This window comes from Erpetoichthys calabaricus, chromosome 1 (genome assembly GCF_900747795.2).
Source record: "Erpetoichthys calabaricus chromosome 1, fErpCal1.3, whole genome shotgun sequence".
NCBI classification, from domain to species: domain Eukaryota; kingdom Metazoa; phylum Chordata; class Cladistia; order Polypteriformes; family Polypteridae; genus Erpetoichthys; species Erpetoichthys calabaricus.
Window position 1 is genome coordinate 238,196,382 of NC_041394.2, and position 21,714 is coordinate 238,218,095.

At 36.3% G+C, this 21,714-nt stretch overlaps 1 protein-coding gene across 3 annotated transcripts in view; it reads right to left on the minus strand.

The window, feature by feature from the left end:
* The window catches only part of LOC114660252 (ataxin 7-like 1), a 124,198-nt gene that overhangs the window by 61,967 nt on the left and 40,517 nt on the right, over positions 1-21,714 (minus strand). Inside the window, exon 1 of one of the 3 annotated variants that reach the window (XM_051931042.1) lies at positions 8,659-8,942. The exons of the other annotated variants lie outside the window; for them this stretch is intronic. The gene's annotated coding sequence lies outside the window, so the exon portion shown is untranslated. Of the gene's footprint in view, positions 1-8,658; positions 8,943-21,714 lie in introns of those variants that run through there. 3 annotated transcript variants of the gene reach the window in all.

Consider the following 21,714-nt stretch of genomic DNA (forward strand, 5'->3'; position numbering starts at 1 on the left):
TTTAAAAGGCACCGAGACTCATGCATGACTCCTGATAGTACATGTCTCATCCAGTCCCACTTTCTAGCAGAGAAAATTATTAAAGATTTTAATTTGAACTTTAACTTGACAGGGTTGTTGGTTGACCTTTTAATACACAGGATCTAAAAAGTCAAGGTAAATGGTTGCTTGTCTGACATGCTGTCCTCATTAACAGGGTTTCTTCACAGATGTGTTCATTCACCTCCTTCATGAATTCAACACACTATCGAATGCCCCAGTAAATATGAATAGAGGTTCATCTCAAAATCTGCTGATTGCCCTGTGATCTTGAGGCTACCTAGTAAATACAAAGTAAGTTTCAGTCCAGTGTTACATGTACATGTTGCAACATGTTGTCACACTTTGGGTTTTCTTTCTCTTTTGGTATATCTTTAGTGTGGTTGGGTGTCAAGAAGGGAAGTCTTAAATAAAATGTACTGTTACACCTACATGACTAAATTTGAAATTCATGTTGTACTGTACATGTACCTGTATACAAAACACCTAATTAGGAACTTTATTATACTGTAGAATAAGTTGATAGGAATAGCAGACTACGCAAATGTAAATGAGCAGTGTCTTAAAGGTTGCTGTAACATCTATCTGGAGAAAAAGTGGAAGTTTTACAGTATTATTTTGGGACAGGGACTACCAGAGGACTTCAAATAAGGAAAGAGCATATTCATGAATCTATCCATTTCCCAGACTTCCTTAATTCATTATAAAATTGTTAGGAGGTATAATGAAATTAGTTTGGCTGCCACTTCTGTCTCTCCATTTAAATTAAAGCCAAAACAATCTTCACTTAAATATCACATAGTATTGAGCTTTAAAAAGCAGCACACGTTTTTATATTCATTCAAGAAAGCTCGAGTTCTTTACTCACTAATAAAGTGGAATATTATGGCACTGAAGCATACATTTTTTATCACTGGTCAAATTGGCAGTCCAAAATCATTGTATCCACGACTTCAAGCTACAGTAATGTCTACTCATAAAATATGAGTATATCTCTATTAAAAATACTAGTTATTCCTAATGATTATCCATTTTATCGCTTTTTAAAACTCCATTTTGTCAGCTAGTGGCAACAATGTTTATAATTTACTGTTTGTTTACAGCTCAGCTACTGCATTAAAGGTTACATATTTTGAAAGAGTGGCATGGTGGGTAATGTTGCTGCCTAACTGATTCTGTGCCCTGGGGTTTGAATCCTGTGCCCTCCCTTTAGCCATAAGAAATATACAAACGTTCCTCATGTCTCTATGGTTTTTCCTTCAGGTATTCCAATTTTCCGCCAGCATTTCCAAAGAAGTGCAGGTTAATTTATGTGATGGCTCCAAATGCGTCCTGTGAAGTCGGCACTTCAGTGGACTGGCATCCTGTCCACTGTGTGATTACAGTATGTTGAATTTATTAGATTTGAGATTGTTATGTTTAAGTCATAGCTAGCTTGAAATAAATTAATCAGTAGTTGATTTTCTCTGATTTAGGAAATGGAACTGATGTAGGTAGTGTTGTGAATAATGCTTCTGAAGGGTACGGATACAGCACACAATTTCCAGTGTTTGTTCGTTTGACCCACTACCACATTTTTTACCTTTATACTCTCCTCATATTTTCTGAGTTGCTTTCATATCTGGATCTCCTGTACTACTGAAAAGATATGACTGTTGTGCAGTCTGCACTGGAAAATAATACGGCACACCAGCATTGTGGGTTGAAAATCCAAATACTGACCAACATTAGCAACTTTCTATATAAAATTTTAAAATATGGAGTATTACATTTGATGTCACACATGTATAATTTTTAACATACACATTACAAACATAACCAAATGACTGCGTTGTAAACATAATGTTTCAGATAGTCCAGTGCTTTACGGTAAAAAGATGTGATTAAGGCAATGCATATTAAATGGCTGAATTTCCTACACACAATGATTTACATTAATTTCTTCCCTGAGCCCTTCAGCTCCCAAGAGAGAGAAAACACGATCACACTAAAAGAAAAGTTAAGAACCTTTACAAAGTTTTATTAAATTTGTATCACTAAAACAACAAGCAGTGTGTTAGAAAGACAGGTTTGTGTTTTATACTTTGAGTGCATTTCGTCGTATTGGATACAGTATGTGTCAGAGGTTTGTACAGATTAGATGCTGTGTTTAACTAGAATGAGAAAGGATATCCAAGGGTGTACTTAGTATGTGCTTTGATATATAGTCTCATGTTTGAACACTTTCTACATACAAGAAGTTGTTTACTGTAGAACCCCAAAGGAAATTGCCTTGTTTAATCACACACTTCCTCTGCCAATGTGCGTGCTCATACGGTACATGCTCTACTAACTTCAACAAGCTAGTTAAGTGTAGGGCCTGGATTTAATTTTTTGATGGTTGAGAGGGGATTCCCTCACACAAATACAAATGGTTGGGAATTTCCTGGCCTTTTAGTTTTCAACATGAGTTTGATTAAGATTAATATAATTATGATCATCATCTAAATGATCCCTTATTTGTTTCTTGACCTCAGCTCTGCATTTGACACCATATCTCACCAGATACTTTTGAAACATCTAGCTAATTTTGGAGTCTGTGGCCTTGTTCTTCAGTGGTTTTCTTCCTACCTCACTGATAGGAAGCAATTTGTTCAAATAAAAGGCTTTAAATCTGAGAACGCAGTCGTTACTCAGGGAGTCCTGCAGGGTTCTGTTTTGGGGCCGCTTCTTTTTCTCATTTATATCCCCAATAGGTAATATCTTCCGGCACCATGGTATTAAGTTTCATTGCTATGCTGATGACACACAGCTATATCTATCCACAAAATCTACTTCTGTTTTCCCTCAAGATACCCTTATGGCATGTCTCCAAGACATAAAGACATGGATGACTCACAATTTTCTCCAACTAAATAGCAATAAAACTGAGGTACTCCTCATTGGCTCTAAATCTACACTTGCTAAGGTTAACCATTCTTCTATTTTAATCAACTATATTAACACAAACATTTCTTCCCAAGTTAAGAGCCTGGGTGTTATTCTTGACAGTACTCTCGCTTTTTCTTTCCATATAAGTACCATTTCTCAGACTGCCTTCTTCCATCTCCGAAACATTTCTAGACTTCGCCCTGTTCTTACCCAGCAAAACACTGAAGTATTGGTTAATGCCCTAGTCACCTCACGTATAGATTACTGTAACGTTATTTTATCTGGCATTCCGCAAAAACGTATTCATCGCTTACAGCTTGTTCAAAATTCTGCTGCCAGGATAATATCCATCCATCCATCCATTTTCCAACCCACTGAATCCGAGCACAGGGTCACGGGGGTCTGCTGGAGCCAATCCCAGCCAACACAGGGCACAAGGCAGGAAACAATCCTGGGCAGGGTGCCAACCCACCGCAGGACGCCAGGATAATAACCTGTTCTAAATCCACTGAACATATTATACCTATTCTCTCTCAACTACACTGGCTCCCTGTTAACTACAGAATACAATACAAAATACTGCTTTTAACATTTAAAGCTCTCCACAACCTTGCTCCTCCCTACCTCTCATTCTCTCATAGTGCTCCTCAACTCTGGAATTCTCTTCCCTCTCATATTCGTTAGCTTGATTCAAGAGCACATTTTAAAATTACTCTCAAAACTTATCTTTTCAAGCTGGCATATCAATTGCGAATTCTACACTGTTACTGCCTGTCATATTTGTTTGTTTACTAATTATTGCTTTGTGATTTATCATTTTCTTGTTTTTATTTTATTAATTGTTGTTTAACTTTATTGTAAGGTGACCTTGAGTGATAAGAAAGGCGCCTATTAAATAAAATGTATTATTATTATTATTATTTATCCTACCATGTGCACATAACATTTTTATTCACTAATACGGACACTGCAGAATAAATAATGCTTAAAATAATATTAAACCAACTAAAATCTAAAGATAATTATATTATTGTCACATGGTTCAGTAAATAGTGAATTTACTCAGGTTACTTTCATTTAGATCATCTCCTTTATAACAACTTTTTATATGTGCTTTTGTAAAAATACACTTTTCAAATTAGGCTGGTCAGAAATGCAGTTGTGACATTTTTGTTTGTACCAGTACATGCAGGAAATACTTCCTTACTGTAAAGTAAGATTTAAGGGACAATGCAAATTATTTAAAACCTCAATTGCCAAAACCCAATGATGCCCGTCTTTTTTCTTACTGTATATCTCCTTCCCTATTCTACATTTTCCCCAATTAACAGCTGCCTTAAAGTTCTGTCTGCAGTCATTCAACTGCATGAAGCTACAAGTGAAACAGTAGCAACTCACAGCTGACTGGTCACTTTATCATCTTCTCAAAATATGCACCAATTGTGTGATTTTCTTTCTAAATACACATGAGATAAAATTGGCAAGAATAAAATAATTGCTTTTGTCTTGAAAGAGTAGTGGGATTTTTCCACTTTCTTTAAATTATAATAAACCAACTGGGATCCCATGCTGAAATTCATCACAAAAATCATAATAATGAACTCAATCCTAGTTTTAGCCTTATCTAGTATTATGCAAAACACATGTAATGCTCAAATCTTGTTTTGAGACTGCTAATTATTTGATTATTTATTTGAAACTGCTAATACTAAGCAGTTTTGATATTCTGCTGTTGTGTATGAACACACACATAATTATTAAATAAATATTTTTTAAAATGGCGTTTTTACACATATATTTTTTATAACATCAGAGAAAGCATGGCCTTGCTTCAAAATATTTCTGAAAGAAAAACAATTTACAGACCTAATTCACTGACAGTACTTCGATTCCGAAATGCCATCAATTAATTAACATCCTTTATTAGTGTAAATTACAAATGTCTATTTTAGAATGTGTAATAACCCTAGGATTTTATGAATAAGTACTACTGTATAGTTTATATACTGTACACTGTTTAATATTAATTTAAAGCGCTAGACATGTTTAATTTAAAGCACTAGACATGTTTAAAGTAGGTGTTGCACCAAACAATCTTTCTAGCTAAGGTTTACAATCATTTGGTTAATAATGTTTCTTTTTCAATTAAGGGATTGTGAGAAGCATAAAAGGGTTCAAATGGATGGACTTCAAACAGCTAATACTAAGCAAGTATTGCAGTATTTCTAAAAGAAGCTAATAAAATAATGTTAATATTTTATCTGTTAATCCATAACTACAGTGGTTCTCAATTTTATGGTCTCAGGACCCAGGTTCACCTATTTATGTACACTGATGTCCACATTGAGGTTTCCCACATGCAGAAACAAGCATGACTACAAATTTGAAATTAAACAAAATCAAACAGCTTGGGTCCCCTTTGGTAAAACGAGCCCAATTAGAAATGGAAGGGGTGTTATAACAAGAGCAAGTGTTAGTCGCTGAAATTTTCTTTTTGTTTTTAATGTGCATGCGACTCAAAGATGGCCACTCATGAACCAGCCACCATCATTCCAGACCCAGTGGTTGACGAACACTGCATTATTGAAAACAGTATATATCTCTGTATCTGGGAGCCACCACCTTGAAGCTCAAATTAGGAGAAGTTGACTCCGATGTGCACCAATAGAGTCTACATGCAGACCTCTAGAGCACTGGCTAGTTTCCCAATAGTTAAGATTAGGGTTGTAGGAGGGTTAACTCAATGAAATAATAATGACTCTATTAGGTCAAACTAAGATACTTAGAGCTCAGGGGTGGAGACTCCGAGTTTCATAGATAATAGAAATGAACCCACAGCACTAGGTGTAAGGCAGGAACTAGCTATTAATGAGGTATTAATCCACTGCAGGGAACGCTTTTGCCAACATAGTCACAATAATCAGTCATACAGACTAATTTAGGGTTGACAAAACCTACACAGACACACAGAGAACATATAAACTCAATGAATAGAGTGACTGTGCTTGGGATTTAAACCCAGTGTTCTGGAGCTATAAAGCAGCAGGACCAAATGTTGTAGCGCCATACTGTCCTAGTACATCAACCACTTTAAACAAAATTTTGTTTTATGCCCTCAGTTGCAGCTGATCTTTGTTTATCTTACTTTTTCTGGTTACGAGGCTTGAACTAGAATGACAGGGGGCCTTTATATTTATTAATGACTATGTATAGTTGGCGGAGTGGTGGCTCTGAGGCTAGGGATTTCAAATCCCGTAAACACCAAAAGTGACTCTACTTTGTTGGGTCCTTGAGAAAGGCCCTTAACCTGCAATTGCTCCGTCCTGGGTATGACGTTAATCTGCATCCAGCCCTGCATGTAGGTCCTTCAAACTGCTGGAAAAAATATGGGGGTTGGTGGCAGAACTGGCACCATAAAAAACCTCACACTGTTCCATTCCATCTGAACTAATATGGTGCTGAGGTGTTACCCTTTGCATAGCTGCACTTGGGTTATAATCTGGGATCCTGAGTTGGTTTAACATGTGGTGGGTGCGGCAATCCGCTGTATCAGCGCATGCTACTAACCTCTATGTATAGATGATACAGTATACATGTGCATATACTATAAGTTAGTCCCATTGCTATGCTCAATCCTTCTAGCTAAATCTCATAGGTAAATTAATTACATAGCAGCTATGTATTTTGTAGTGTTCTAGTATACTTTCCTAAGAGGGAAATCTGATTTCTTATAAAAAGCCATTTACTGTTTTACCTAATGTTTGAATGTAGTAGATTTGAAATTGTGCTTGTCATTTGTTCTTCTTTTCTTGTCCTTACATTTTCCTGTAATACTACCTGTACTTATGATTTCAATCATTTAATTACAGGCATTAGTATATCTATATATCGTACATAAACATTTAACTGCTTTTTATTGTAGCTCACTTAGTATGTGCACTGCCTTGAGCCAATTTTGTCTCCACTCTCAGGCTCCATTTCCACAGGCATGCCACATACAATATATGTGTTTGTATGTTACATAATGTTATGTATTTTATTTTTACTGTCTTCATTTTGTAAATATACATGGTGCTATAAGAATAAATGAAGCTGACTCTGAAGCTGTAGCTCTTACTTATAATGTTTACTCATAATTTTAAAATACAACAGTCTTAGATGTGATGCCAGGGGTTTGAGATTTTCAAAATACATTCTCAGAAATGAATCTTTATTTAAATATTATTTTAATCAACTGTTTTTATGTTATCTTTCACAGAATACATCATTCCACGATGCTAAGTATTACTTATAATTTTACCAAGTCTTACTACTTCAAAATACAGTATATATAAGATATTGTGTCAGTATATCTGCTGATGAGTCAATACTCTCTTCACTGTGTCTGTGTTTAATGATAGTGGTGGATGATTGCAAATATAGATCTCTAGATCTGACTCCGATTGAAATATTACATCACTTTTACAGGTGCAAAACAAAAGTGAAAAAAAGACATTCCTGATAATTAAATGTCTGGAATTTATGGTTTCCAATATCACTAGCCTGTAATGATTTTCCTCTAGGGATTCTATTTGGGAAATGCATTATTTGATTTTCTTTTCTAAATTTTTCACATTTACAATTGAACAAATTTCTCATTTAATTCATGTCATCATCTAAGGAAAGTTAAATTAAACAAGGCTTTCAATATGCTTCATTTCATAGAACAGTTCTGTTGATTGCTCACTGGGACAGAACTATATACGTAAAAGCTAATCAAAATATTTGCCAATCAATTAAGTATTTTATTGATTTCATGATAAGCAGATTTTTTCATTTCTTCGTTCAAGTGTTAAACATAAGAAAGTACTGTAATGTGACTCAATCTTTCGAGTTTTCTGTGGATTTAAAAAAAATCAGGGCAAAGAAGCTTTTTGTTTATAGAATAGAGTTTCACTGAAACTTTTAAGGGTTGTTTTCTAACTTACATCCTAATACTGCCAAAACAGATCCAGCACCCACGATCCTGAAATGCAGTGTAAAAAAATTATACAAATGAATATCCTTCCTATTCTTTCATTCCTAAAAATAAGTGACTGTGAAAGTTCTCTTAAAAAATAATAATAAAAAAATTCAGCTAAAGTTTCTAGGTCAGGATTCAAAGTTAGTACTTTGGAGATAGGAGGCAGCACTATTAGCCACTGTGACTCAATGCCATACTATTTGACATATACAAATAGTTTTTTTGTTTTGTTTTTAATAAAATTTGTTTTGTAAATTTGAAGAAAGTCATATTATTTTGACAATATACCCAGAATCATAGCAGTATAGGTCAAGCTAAAATAGGAAGAGAAGTAACTCATGGTTCACAGCTGAGCTGAAACGCCATTAAGTTTCACTTTTGTAATGTCTTAACTGTCAAAAGGAAGTAGGTCAGTGCATAGAAACATATCGAATTCTAGTGAACAGTAGAAATGCTACTTGCAGCTACTCAGCTTTTGTTTATAGTTCAAGCTCTTACAGCATAAAACCACAATTAACAGGGCAAAATACTTTCACTTCCTGGAGAAAAATACAGTGTTACATGCACAAGTTAGAAACAGCCTTCAGCACACAACACATGTAAAAACATATTATTTTAGACATTACTGTAACAAGTAATACATATTAAAAGTGTCAGCTTATAAGAGGAAAAAACAAGAATAATAAATATAAACTTAAACCACTTACAAATGCATAGGTTGCCAGCAAAAATGAAAGTGCAAAACGTCTGTAAACATGCTGTAATTTCCAGTAACTGAGGCAATTGCAAACAAAGCTAAGTTAGTAAAAAGAGGTTCAGATGCCAAGTTTCTCAGAACAGTATAATAACTTGAATGCCATACTAAAACAAGTTATTCACAGCTGGTGTAAGAACTCCGATACAGGAAACAAACAATCCAAGCACATCCGCAATTACTAGTTTGACAGGCACTTCATAAAACACCCACAGCAGTTAGGTCCCACTGCCTGGGCACTGCGAATATAAAACTAGGATGGATGGTTGCCAGGAATAACAAAGCTGAAACACCCTCAACACCACACCCCCCTTTACTGAGTCACATTATCAGCACATGAACACATTGACTGTCACACACTTGTAAATAATGGGATCCTTACTTAAATCATTAAACTTGGTTAGCAGGTCTCCCAATAAACACAACTTTGTCTTCATTTAAGCTAAAATATTTGCTGTTGCAAATTTACTGATTTTGTTAAAGCAGAAAAATAGATGTATCTGTTTATTAACAACTTGATCAGTAGCATATGATACAGCAAAATGATCTAAGCAATAATCAGTGGATTAGTGACACTGCCAATATACATTTAAAAATGATAGGCAGTGTTAGTTGTTTATGATAATTGTTTTGACTTGAATGCATAAATATTACACAAAATTGTAAGTTACTAATGATAGATTAATGTTGAAATACAGGGAAACAGTCCAACAAAGATTCTTCATCGTCTCATTCTAATTCCTGTTCAATTATTTCAAGCAGTTAGCATCCATTTATACTCCTGTTAACAGTTTTCTACTGGTCAGAGTTAGAATGGCACAAAATGTCAGGTTCTAGATTCTAATACACAATAAGAACATCAGTCAGATAATACTGTCTGCTGAACCTGTTTGAAAATGATTTTTAACAACTCGAGACTTGTTCTGTGCCTGGACTATAGCCAGTTTTCAGAGTTGAAAGCAGGGGATTACTCCTTTCATATTCAGCCAAACTGCCTCCTAATGATAGTAAATTCACACTTTAGGTTTCAACAGCATCATAATTGTGTGTAAATAAACTTGATTGATTGATGTGTAAATTAATTATCCTCATTTAAACATCAGCATTACATTATTAACTATAAAGTCCACATTTCATTCTTTGTCAGGAAGATGTCCTACTGATCTCAAACTTTATACATCTTAAAATCCCCCTAGAATAGACGTCATACAGTAGCTCTGATCACAGAACTGCACAACAAAAACCATAATGTCAGGAGTTAGAACACTAGATGCAGAACTGTGTCTACACCAATTCTAGTATTCCAGGAGCAGATACTTAGAGCTTGTTTTTACCAAGGAAAGACACCAGTACAGATGCTCCTAAAGCCCAACATTTCTGGTAATTTTGCAGTAATCAGCTAGGTTCCTTACCAGTGCCCTTGTGCACCTTACAAACCCAAGGCTGATAAGGAAGCACTGTAATCATACTCAGGGTAAACCTGCTGAAGCATGAGAAAATGACTTTTATACAACCAGAAGGATAAGGATATTTATTTTTACACTAACAACACTTATATAGAATTGTAGCATCTGCACACATCATTGACATTGCCTAAGCCTTGCCTAAAATCTATTGTGGTATTCCTACTATACACTACCTATAGTAGAACATTGTTGTTTGTATCAGACTTATTTACATTATAAAAGCCTATGTTTTTTTCTTACTAATAATACAATATTGCATAAGTAAAAGGATCAGTCTATTTTCAAAGAGAAAACATGAAAGAAAAACAAATCCGATATCTCCGGTACATAGTTTTACCTACATAAATCTATGATTTCAGCTGTAAAATGCTGCAGGACGTTTAAATAAAATGAAAACAATCATATCTTGTTAAATAAAAGAAAATTACTGTACATCCTCAACTCGTGAAGTGGGGGAACAGTAAAATAATTAACATATGCAATGAATATAAATCTCTTAAAATGTGTCCATAGTCCAAATAATGTTGCTAAGTTTCTGTCAGACTGAGTCATTGAGATTTTAACTGATTGTGCCCACAGACTTGCACCTTGATACAAATACACAAAAAGACTACTTCAAAACTGATAAATAAATTTTGTTCATAGATGCCTAAGTCATTCAAAGCCATTAAAAACTAATAGTAATAGTTTAACACCCATCACAATACTTTGTGTATTGTAAGTGAGACTTTCTGGGTTTTAACTTTATGCATTATTCTTTATATTTCCACCTGTGTAGTAAAGACTTTCCAAGATGGTGATGGTGAGAGCAAGTGATGAGTTCTTTTTCTTTTACATTTAACTACTTCACTGCCTTTCCTGTCCTGTAAGTAGTTCCAAACCATAGCAGGTACATGGTGCGATATGATGTGTGTTTTACATTATATTATCTAAAGCAGGTACATGGTGCGATATGATGTGTGTTTTACATTATATTATCTAAATCTTTATAAGTCCATCTCTCCCATATTTGTTTAGCACTGTCACTATGAATTCAGACAGTTCATATTGCAGTGCTTCCCCCCTGAATAAATAATGTCAACTGGACCTTTCTATTCACTATGTTAGTGCTGACCAATAGGAGACATCTAAGGGAGTCATGAGAATTTGCCAATCCTGTCTACATATACTTTCTGTACTTGGAAGAAGCTTATGACCACAAACCCTGACAGGCATTGTTAACATAAACATAAAGCCATCCTTTCTCATTCTTTTCACCCATAGCACAATGCCCAGGAAATCATTATTTTGTTTGCTTATCTTACCAGACATGCCAAACAGACACTCCACACTAAGTGTTCAGTCGTACTCATTATTTTGTACATTTTAGCCATCTAAGATTAACTGACTTGTATGAAGTACCCTGTAACACATAACCATACTTCATTACAATAGATGTCACTCCAGAACTTGTTGCAAGCTTTAGCATAGGCTGTGATGTTGATACTGAAAGATCATTAAGAAATTCATTAAGAAAAGGAACGCTTATTAAGGTTTTATGAATTGTCCATCTCAGGAGAAAATGAGGTAGGAAATTACAAACCTACAGTAGAAAGTGGAGATTTATTTAAATTTGACCAAATCAAATCAGTCCACAAACAACACTTTAAACATTGCAGGAAAAATCAGTTGTCTCTACAACATATCAAAGATAAAAGTCAGTGCACCGATTAAAAAGAAAAATATCATACATTGATGGTAATGGTGAAGACATTAAAACTATATATAGATAGGGGGTGGTAGTGCAGATGGTACTAGCCAGGGAATAGGTGATTATTAAAGAAAAAATTCAGCTCAGCTCATCTCATAGCTTATATCCTTATTTGCCTAAATACAAAACATAACTTTTAAAATTATTTACATTATTTTATTATGTATTTTTTGTTGCAAAAACTGTAGCCCATTATCATTTTTATGTTACAAAACCTAATACTCCTCATTTATACCTTAAATTGATTTTTCACTCTGACCAAATGTATCACAAGAGGAAACAAAATGTATGTTTATAAGGGGAATAGATAAAACAATCAACACATTCAATTCTACTAGATCGAATTATACATAGGTACTTTCCCAGATGGCATACTCACCAGTACTTCACACATTTACAAACACAATACAATAACAAACACAATACAGCAACAGGATAACACTAAATCTACACAAATACAAATAAAAATGACTATTTTTTCTCTTGTAGTCTTGATTCTGTTCTGTTCTGCTAGGGGTGCCCTAGGTGTGTTCCTATGTTTATCTCCTTTTTCCAGGGGTAACCTCCAGTCTCTTCTATAATCCAAAGGTTTGAACTCAAAACAACAAATGTCCCCACTGTGAATTATGGTAGGTGTGTGTGAGTGTGCACTGTGATTTCTTTCTACGTTTAGCACCTGGATGCTCTGGACACCAGCATTCTACAAAAGGCAAACACAAAATATGGTGTAACAGATACTGGATGCCTCTCTAAGGTATTAGCTTTTCACAAGACAAAAGGCAATATACAATTATACAAATATAAAATATAATAATTTAGTTGTATCACAGTTAAAAAAAAAATTGGAAATTATTTTATATGTCAATTTCTGTTCCCAACAGTCTATTCTGGCATTATTTTTTATATTTAGGCGCTGATATATGGACATATGTATGCAAATGTTATAAGCTTTATAATTTAAGGTTATCATGTTGGTAAATAAATGTTAAGGAAAGCTACAGTATGTAAAGATTAAGCTCAAATGACTATTGAACAGATTTTACAAGCCATGACATCTTGCAATATTTCCTTCCTACAGCTGTCGAAAACACATAGGAAAAAAATTGCCATGTGACCATAGTTCATAGAAAAGCACGATTCCTCTGGAAATACTTTAAATAGAAAAAAGCACTTTCATGAGTGAGTGTGGCAATTGCAGTGTCATTGTATAACTAATTAATGAGCAGGCAAACCACATTAAAGCTAAAGTGTAATACATTTGAACAAGTCAAATTATTTAAGCATCACTGAAAGTACTATATTAAGCTTGAGCAAACGGCAAATATTATCAGTATAAGTAATTTGGCAGTTTTATGTTTCCACAAAAATACATTAGCAATGTTAAAAATCTTAAAAGTTTGTCTTTGAAAACACTGGTAAACTAATTTATTATCCACCCAGCCATCCATTATCAAACCCATTTAATTCAGTTTAGAGTTGCAGGTGGAATACGGAAGCATTGTTCACCTAAGAAGACTAACGTTGGTTTAAAGCTGAAAACATCAGAATCAGTAATGACACCTGTTGGCCAAGAATGATAGTGCAGGTTTAACAGTTGTCCTCTCCTGCTCACAGTGGATGATTGGCTTTTCCTTTTCATTCACTCTGAACATTAGCTATCTAATAATATTGCTAATCTCTGAGGAAGAAATTAGTAATGTTGTGGGAGCATAATGTCTTATTGCTAATCTTTAAAATAAACAGATAACTAGCAGGGAAGGTAAAATTTTTCTAAACACAAAATTGTAATATTGCCACCGACTAAAACCCTTTTTATCAAGATGTTTAAGAAATTTTAATTAGTATCTAACAACAATTAATATTAATAATCAATATCGAACAATGGTAAGGACATAAGTAGTATCTCTAAACTTTACTGGTTTTTATAAAGAGTGCAACACCTAGATTATCTGAGGCAGTGCCAGAAACTGAACCTTTCAATCATAATTTCACAAAACGAATGTAAGTAAACTACCAATAAATTGGATTAGTTAACAATTTGCTCATAGTGTGATCTAACTCACCTTAAAACTCTACATAACACATACTGCTCTCAATTCAGAATATCTAAAATGTACCCTGATCAAGATCCTATTTTTGAAATTTGCAATCAGGCATTACTCTGATATCTTATAGTACTTTGCTAGCAGGTTGGCTTATTTTATTCACGTAGAAGAATCAACCAATCTACCACTACACCACTAGAAAACAATGTGCTATTTTACTTTACTTTACAAAGAACTGTCCAAAGCCTTTTAGGCCCTAATGTCAATTAGAGATTACTTTAAATTAACATCTTCTGATATCTTGTTCTGTAAATTGGCAGGGGAAGGGATGTTGGCCTCGAGCTGAATAAGATATGGTATGTTTTGTTTAACTAACTTGTAATTCACTTACTGTATTATAATTCATACATTGTTACAATATTTACAAAACAAATTTTTAAAAATGTACAGTGCCAGACTCCATAAGAGTTAAATCTTATTATAAACACTTATATGTTTGTACATTGTTACAGTGTTTAATTTTTTACTTTGTGATCACCAATTTTCTCCACTGACAGTATTACCATTAATGTTTTGCACAGTTGATACATGCACAATGTGGGGCATTGTCATCTGTGAAAGAATATCGCTTGACCTAGAATTTTTCTGCAGAAATCCATGCTGGTTAATGGGAAGACAGTAGAGATATTATAGGTGGATAATGCTCATGTTGAATAAGAGATAACACCAGAATCCCACAGAAATCTGTTTTAGGACTGGTGTTGTCCCAGTGTGAACTAGTGAAATTTTCTGCAGGTCTGTTATTGAATATATTTATTTAAGAATGGCTGAAATATTTAAGAACCAACTATAAAAATGTATTTTATATCTATGATGTATACATTTTTAATTCCATAGACAATATCTGGCAGATTGTCACTGTAAAAGGGAACTGGTTTTCAAATGACTAATAGGTTTGAATAAATAAAGAATGAACTGCTTCAAAAATCACTGGATGCCACCTCTCCACTGTGGAGTACTGTACTCTTTCAGACATAAAGCCCTAAAGATCTTATCTATCCCGTCACACCCTCCTCTGTTTACTCTCCTCCCATCTGGTAAACGACTTATTTCTATCAAAATCAGGACTACCAGATTTCATAATAGCACTTACATGCAATCTGTGAGATGCATTAAGTTAATACCTTAGCTTTACAGTTTTCTATAACGACTTTGTGTGTCATTTTTTTAACTGGTTATTTGTGGGCCGTTGATGATTATTGGTGTCCTCATGTTTTATGTTTGTACTCATGTTTTGCAGTTGTTATGGAAGAAAAGTAAAGTAAGATAAGTTAACATAAATCAGTGCTGCCTCGCAGTAAGGAGACCTGGGTTTGCTTCCTGGGTCCTCCCTGCATGGAGTTTGCATGTTCTCCCTGTGTCTGCGTGGGTTTCCTCCGGGTGCTCCAGTTTCTTCCCACAGTCCAAAGACATGTAGGTTAGGTGCATTGGCGATCCTAAATTGTCCCTAGTGTGTGTGCTTGGTGTGTGGGTGTGTGCCCTGCGGTGGGCTGGCACCCTGCCAGGGGTTTGTTTCCTGCCTTGCGCCCTGTGTTGACTGGGATTGGTTCCAGCAGACCCCCGTGACCCAGTGTTAGTATATAGCGGGTTGGAAAATGACTGACTGACATGACTGACAATGTAAATCAAATAACAGCAAAAAACAGAAAAGTTTAATTCTGTGAGCAGGATCCAAGAAAATAAAATATAAATAGGTCAAAGACACTTAGTTACAAGTCTCAAATGAAATGAAATCCTAAAGATGATTTATGAATTAATAATTATACTTATAAGCAATTACAGTCATTAAAAACTTAGATATACACATCTGGAGTGCAGTATTATGCAAAAGAAACTACAGTAAATAGACAGATACAAACAGATAAACTACATATTGAAAATCCAGAACACTGCAGCGTTAAACAACCTGAAGTTTGATATTTAAAATTCTTCAAAGTTTATCTGTGACACTTAAGAAAGATATAAAAACGTGAAGTTAAGTAAAAACCCCAGCAAAACCTCCTCACAGATGGAGAATTTAAAGAGTAGAACAAACAATGTAGTCATGTAGTTAAAGCTATTATACTACCAACATTTAGAATTACCTGGATTGTGGGAAAATTCATTAACAAATTTTTTCCTTTATCAGGACAATTTAGCCATTATATTGTCTGAAAAATCTATATAGATTAAAATGTCTTATTTTATCAATCAACCAATAAACCAATCTATGTGTCCTTATATTACAGAACACCACCCACAAGTGCTGTTGTCATAAGTAAAATTCATGAGGAGCCCAACATTTGTAAGCTTACTGTACTAATGTTGCTAACCTCTTGACATACTGTATGTGTTGAAAATCAACCACATACTGTAGTAATAAGTTGCAAGTAACTATAAATGGGGACATCAAGCAACACACCTCACAAGATTACAAGATGCATAATGCAAAAGAAAATGACATTTAAATTATTTTTAAGCCTTGTCTGTACTATACTTAATTTTTTGCCACAAATATGTTAGCAATTTTGGATGAATTTCATAGTATTCCATGCAGCATTTTTTGAAAGCTTGAAGAAATGTTTCAAAAATACCCTTACATACATAATATAGCTGCTTTCAGTATAATTTCAAAAATGTAATCGTAGCAACAAAAATGTATGTACATTTTTGAATGACATTATTGCACCTCACAAATTAAAAGAGATTTATCTTATTCAAACAAAGCAGACTTCAGTGATGTTTCAGACTTTTGATCACTTCTGACATTTCTCTTCTTAACACATGCCACTAGTATCAAATTTAGGCTACATCATTCAGCTATTAACGCTAGAATTTTTTTTTTTTAACTTTTGGTGATTTTCTGCTAAACATAGTTGAAATGTCTTTGCTAATCCTACAAGTATGAAGTGTGTGTCTGGGTACCCCAACCTTGTTCAGATCCAGGGCTCTTAACCTTTTCTGCCTACAGGGATACTTTATAATCAAATAACCAATACCAACTAATACCAAGCTGTCTTAATTCTGGATTGAAGCATCTGAAGAATCAATGCTAGAGTAAAACATGTACCTGGCAGAGTGCTTACTCTTTATTTTTGTCTCCAGACAACAAATAAACCCTTTTACCTGTTCAGTTGTTCTCTTTTACCTTATGTCTTTACCTGCAAATGTAAAAGTGCATGAAAACTGTTCAGAGATTGGTTCATTGCTTCCAGTTAAACTGTGCACATATACTACTAGATGAAATATACATGCACCTACATATGGCAGTTTTATTTAGTAGAAATTATGCTAAAGTTGTAAATGCATGAACATTAAAAAAAAAAAAAAAAAAAAAAAAAAAAAAAGCGATATTTGAGGTGAAAAATTCTAAGTAAAAATGATTAAATACGAAATATGAATCCTCACAAAAACAGTGAAGAACACAAGTATCTTCATATGGATAGCTGTTAGGACTAAAAACAGATCCATAAGCCTGTTTTAATAATAACAAGCAGATTGAAATGAAGTACAAGCATAAAAGATTAAACTGTATGCCTTGTTCCGACAGGCTCAACAGCAGCTTCACATGCATTCTGTCAGGTATACATACAACACCATAACACAATTTAATTCAAGTATTAAATAATTCACAAGTCTGTTTTCTATAGTTGTACCACAATTCAATCCTATGAACAGCATGGAGTAATTAGATTTGTCATTTTTATGTAATTTCTAGCATTTCACCAGATACTCTGGCATTTCCATTCTGAAATCTGGTTTTGTGAAGAAAGGAGATGCAGTACTCAAGCATATTAATAAAAAGGTTACATTTCCTTAATGTGTCTCAGAGACTCAGCAAATATAGTGTTAAGGAATGTTTAAGAAAAGGAAGATATGTCAATATTGTTTGCTCCACATGAAACTAAGGTACCCCACAACTGGTTATGGTAGTTTAGTGGGACGTTTCAGTCAAAATAAATCTTAAATGATCTATCATGAGATACAACTAAAATACAGTATAAAAGTCAACAACAGTCAATTTATAGTGATAACTGCTTGGCAAAAAAATCTAAAAGTTTGGTTAGGTACAATTGAGGCTATTTCAGAGAAACTGTTCTTGCAGTGACTCTTTAGCCTAAGAATAATGCAAAACAGATGTAGTACAATAGTGTATTTGTTCACAAACAAAACACAAAGCTGGTATTAACACAGAGAAAAGAAAAAGGTGCAAAATACATCTATGCACATGGGTCTGAATTTTGTCTATCAAGTATTGGCCCTCACATGCCTTCCTTACTCAAAACATCACAGAAGCACTCCTTTTCCTCACCTTACATCCTCCTCTCAATTTGGGTTTTTCCTTCTTCCATTAATGAGCCCTTGATCCAACTCACCTCCTGACTTTGGAGTTTTAGGACTTACGACTCCAGGCTACTTTAAACTGTTTCCTGGGTCACTCCTGACTAATCCCTGAATTACATAAAAATGTAGTGGGTGGGCATCTAGAGTTACATGGTGACTTGTGAGACAAATTAATCATTATTTTTAAGGTGACATATCTTTTACTGAATTACTAAATAAAGTGATTAATTCAGAAGTAACGGGCTATAGACATACAGCTGGCTTCCCCCCAGTTTTAAATTTAAAAACATTAACATGGTCCTTCTTTTGGCCTGCTGCTAACACTTCAAGGCAGCTTCTTATCCATGGTGCAGTATCCTTGCTGCACAATGCCTGATCACTCCCAGACTGATTTCTGTCTCTTCTAGAGTTTTACTGCATCTTGGCCCCACACCTTGTCCCAAGCTACCGTTTCATGCTTGATAAACCAAAGCTCATCAGGCAAACTCATCAAGCAGGAATTAATAATAAAGATCTACCTAATAGGGCGGCACGGTGGCGCAGTGGGTAGCACTGCTGCCTCGCAGTTGGGAGATCTGGGGACCTGGGTTCACTTCCCGGGTCCTCCCTGCGTGGAGTTTGCATGTTCTCCCCGTGTCTGCGTGGGTTTCCTCCAGGCTCTCCGGTTTCCTCCCACATTTCAAAGACATGCAGGTTAGGTGGATTGGCGATTCTAAATTGGCCCTAGTGTGTGCTTGGTGTGTGGGTGTGTTTGTGTGTGTCCTGTGGTGGGTTGGCACCCTGCCCGGGATTGGTTCCTGCCTTGTGCCCTGTGTTGGCTGGGATTGGCTCCAGCAGACCCCCGTGACCCTGTGTCCGGATTCAGCGGGTTGGAAAATGGATGGATGGATGGATCTACCTAATATAGCATTCGCAGAAATGTAACAAATTAGTTTTTGGAGGTCATACAAATATAGCCAAACATAACTTTTAAAGGGGATGAATTAATTAACTTACCTTTTAACTTAGAGGTATCAGCATAGGAGGCCTAGTTCCCTGCCATCAGGAGATATCCTTTTTTTATAAACAAAGTTATTCTTGCAGCTACCATTACTTGATACATTAGAATGACAACAAAAGGTACTGTATTCCCCCTTCTGTGATTTTCATTTTGTCATGTTGTAAACTCAAATAGGGACACATACTGTATATTTGTCATGTACAATCTATATATAATTCACTAAGCCGCCAGAAAGCAAGACACCCATGGAGCATGTAAGACGTAGCCACGCCCACCAACTCTAAGACCATTGGATACGACAACAACTCGCAGGGCCACGCCCACCAACTCGGACGCAGCAACTCACAAAACATGGCGTCATTCGCATTTGTCTCTGCTACAGTCCACATGCACCTCTGAGCTACGTTGACTTTTCATTATTCTTTCGGTTACGACGCACAACCGCGTCCACCATCACAAACTGTTTTACACGCCATGGTCTTAGAGTTGGTGGGCGAGTCTCTGTGAGTTGCTCTTGCGAGCGGGTGCATGACCAGGCGATGTGTATGCTTTGAGAACGAGGGTGGACGCGGCAGGACCATCTAAGAAGAGGCATGTTTGTCACGGATGTGAATCGCTGTATGCAGTGTGTAAAACATGGGATATGCACGATATAGCCACGCCCACCAACGCTAAGACGATGGGATACGCCGACAACTCACAGAGCCACACCCACCAACTCTAAGACCATGGGACGAGAACGCCTGCCTGCCCGCCTGACTGCTACCAGCGTGTAAAACCATTGCAGCTTTTAACTCACACACTGCAACAACTCACCAAACAAGGACACCCTGTCTCTCGAGGCATTCACACTGCCGGAAGACAACCATGGGATACGCAAAAAATAGCCATGTCAGTCAACTCACAAAGCCGAGCCCACCAACTCACGCCCACCAACTCGAGCACGAGTCCACCCACGCTCTCAAGGCATTCACAGTGCCTGCTCATGTGCCCAGATGCAACAACTCACCAACTCGCTTTCATCTCTGCTACAGTACACATGCACCACTAAGCCATGTTGACTTTTCATTATTCTTTTCGGTTTCGGCTGCATTTCTATATATAATCCACCAAGTCGTCCGACCATGGGTTACAAACGACAGAGCACCGCCCAACAACTCAAACCGATAGAGAGACACGCCCACCAACCCTAAGAGCATGGGACGAGAACACCTGCCCGCCCGCCCGCCTGACTGTTACCAGCATTCACCGCAATGTACTGGAGTTTAAAACCATTACAACTATCAGACACTGTCTATATCTAAGAAGATATATAGATACTCATTATTCCCTGGCACGCCTCCACCCACGCTCTCAAGGCATTCACAGTGCCTGCTCATGTGCCCGGACGCAACATCTCACCACACACAAATTTTGCTTAATTTGACTCAACATGGGAAAACTCACCCTGCCTGGACACGGAGAGGATTGACAGATTGATAGCTCTTTCTTGATTCTGTGTGTGGTGTTGCATGGCTGTACTTAGTTGGTGGAGCGATTATTCTGGTTAATTCCGAAAACGAATGAGACTCCCTACTGCTAAATACTTACGCGATCACCAAACGGTCGGCGTCCAACTTCTTAGAGGGACAAGTGGCTTTCAGCCACGTGAGATTGAGCATTAACAGGTCTGTGATGCCCTTAGATGTCCAGTGCTGCATGCGCGCTACACTGAATGGATCAACGTGTGTCTACCCGGCACCGAGAGACGTGGATAAGCCGTTGAACCCCATTCGTGATGGGGACCGGGGCTTGCAATTGTTCCCCACGAACGAGGAATACCCAGTAAGTGCGGGTCATACGCTTGCACTGATTACGTCCCTGCCCTTTGTACGCAACCCCCCCCCCCACCTTGCTACTACCATGGTCGGGTGGCTTGGAAAATTTTATATATAGAAAAGCAGCCGGAACCGCAAAGAATAATGAAAAGACAACGTGGCCCAGAGGTGATTAGACGACAGCGACTCAGGTGAGGAGTTGGGGGCGGGCACATGAGCAGGCAGTGTGTAGTGAACGATGATTGTATGTTGGTTCGTAGCGTGCATTGTTGCAATGTTACTTTTCTTGGTGGTTTATTAAATTACGGATTTTGCAAATGTTCATTTTTTTCCCTCTGCTTAAAAAACATTAAAAAGCGGCGTGATTATGCGCCGTTACGCCGCGGGTTGGTATGCAGCGTGTAAAACAGTTTGCTTGTCGCGGATAATTTGCCTTTTACTTTTACACGAAGACAATTTCCTGTTAGATTGGCCTTTGCGATGACAATTAATAAGGCACAGGGCCAAACTTTTAAAAAGATATGCATGTATCTGCCAAAACCAGTTTT